Source organism: Gnatocerus cornutus, unplaced genomic scaffold (assembly GCF_029298725.1).
Source record: "Gnatocerus cornutus isolate USDA-ARS CGAHR unplaced genomic scaffold, icGnaCorn1.1 ctg00000061.1, whole genome shotgun sequence".
In the NCBI taxonomy this organism is placed as follows: domain Eukaryota; kingdom Metazoa; phylum Arthropoda; class Insecta; order Coleoptera; family Tenebrionidae; genus Gnatocerus; species Gnatocerus cornutus.
In genome coordinates this window covers 478,912-481,528 of record NW_028275406.1, presented here as the reverse complement: position 1 = coordinate 481,528, position 2,617 = coordinate 478,912, and positions in this window count along the sequence as shown.

The window sequence follows — 2,617 nt, the reverse complement described above, 5'->3', positions numbered from 1 at the left end:
ACAGCAGAATTCTGCACGAAATCATCAAAATTCTTACAGAAAACCGCATATTTCGATGCAAAACGATTATTTCTCGCCGATTTTCGTTGTTTTCTGGCTTGAATTCGCAAAGAAAAGCACGAAATCTACAAAATCATGACTTTTTACCAAGATTCAACGGCTGAATTGCAAGAAAACAGCAGAATTCTGCACGAAATCATCAAAATTCTTACAGAAAACCGCATATATCGATGCAAAACGACGATTTCTCGCCGATTTTCGTTGTTTTCTGGCTTGAATTCGCAAAGAAGAGCACGAAATCTACAAAATCATGACTTTTTACCAAGATTCAACGGCTGAATTGCAAGAAAACAGCAGAATTCTGCACGAAATCATCAAAATTCTTACAGAAAACCGCATATTTCGACGCATAACAACGATTTCTCGCCGATTTTCGTTGTTTTCTGGCTTGAATTCGCAAAGAAGAGCACGAAATCTACAAAATCATCACTTTTTACCAAGATTCTACGGCTGAATTGCAAGAAAACAGCAGAATTCTACACGAAATCATCAAAATTCTTACAGAAAACCGCATATTTCGATGCAAAACGACGATTTCTCGCCGATTTTCGTTGTTTTCTGGCTTGAATTCGCAAAGAAGAGCACGAAATCTACAAAATCATCACTTTTTACCAAGATTCAACGGCTGAATTGCAAGAAAACAGCAGAATTCTGCACGAAATCATCAAAATTCTTAGAGAAAACCGCATATTTCGATGCAAAACGATTATTTCTCGCCGATTTTCGTTGTTTTCTGGCTTGAATTCGCAAAGAAGAGCACGAAATCTACAAAATCATGACTTTTTACCAAGATTCAACGGCTGAATTGCAAGAAAACAGCAGAATTCTGCACGAAATCATCAAAATTCTTACAGAAAACCGCATATTTCGATGCAAAACGACGATTTCTCGCCGATTTTCGTTGTTTTCTGGCTTGAATTTGCAAAGAAGAGCACGAAATCTACAAAATCATGACTTTTTACCAAGATTCAACGGCTGAATTGCAGGAAAACCGCAGAATTCTGCACGAAATCATCAAAATTCTTACAGAAAACCGCATTTTTCGATGCAAATCGACGATTTCTCTCCGATTTTCGTTGTTTTCTGGCTTGAATTCGCAAAGAAGAGCACGAAATCTACAAAATCATGACTTTTTACCAAGATTCAACGGCTGAATTGCAAGAAAACAGCAGAATTCTGCACGAAATCATCAAAATTCTTAGAGAAAACCGCATATTTCGATGCAAAACGACGATTTCTCGCTGATTTTCGTTGTTTTCTATCTTGAATTCGCAAAGAAGAGCACGAAATCTACAAAATCATGACTTTTTACCAAGATTCAACGGCTGAATTGCAAGTAAACAGCAGAATTCTGCACGAAATCGTCAAAATTCTTAGAGAAAACCGCATATTTCGATGCAAAACGACGATTTCTCGCCGATTTTCGTTGTTATCTGGCTTGAATTCGCAAAGAAGAGCACGAAATCTACAAAATCATCACTTTTTACCAAGATTCAACGGCTGAATTGCAAGAAAACAGCAGAATTCTGCACGAAATCATCAAAATTCTTAAAGAAAACCGCATATTTCGATGCAAAACGACGATTTCTTGCCGATTTTCGTTGTTTTCTGGCTTGAATTCGCAAAAAAGAGCACGAAATATACAAAATCATCACTTTTTACCAAGATTCAACGGCTGAATTGCAAGAAAACAGCAGAATTCTGCACGAAATCATCAAAATTCTTAGAGAAAACCGCATATTTCGATGCAAAACGACGATTTCTCGCTGATTTTCGTTGTTTTCTATCTTGAATTCGCAAAGAAGAGCACGGAATCTACAAAATCATGATTTTTACCAAGATTCAACAGCTGAATTGCAAGAAAACAGCAGAATTCTGCACGAAATGATCAAAATTCCTACAGAAAACCGCATATTTCGATGCAAAACGACGATTTCTCGCCGATTTTCGTTGTTTTCTGGCTTGAATTCGCAAAGAAGAGCACGAAATCTACAAAATCATCACTTTTTACCAAGATTCAACGGCTGAATTGCAAGAAAACAGCAGAATTCTGCACGAAATCATCAAAATTCTTACAGAAAACCGCATATTTCGATGCAAAACGACGATTTCTCGCCGATTTTCGTTGTTTTCTGGCTTGAATTCGCAAAGAAGAGCACGAAATCTACAAAATCATCACTTTTTACCAAGATTCTACGGCAGAATTGCAAGAAAACAGCAGAATTCTGCACGAAATCATCAAAATTCTTACAGAAAACCGCATATTTCGATGCAAAACAACGATTTCTCGCCGATTTTCGTTGTTTTCTGGCTTGAATTCGCAAAGAAGAGCACGAAATCTACAAAATCATCACTTTCTACCAAGATTCTACGGCTGAATTGCAAGAAAACAGCAGAATTCTGCACGAAATCATCAAAATTCTTACAGAAAACCGCATATTTCGATGCAAAACGACGATTTCTCGCCGATTTTCGTTGTTTTCTGGCTTGAATTCGCAAAGAAGAGCACGAAATCTACAAAATCATCACTTTTTACCAAGATTCTACGGCTGAATTG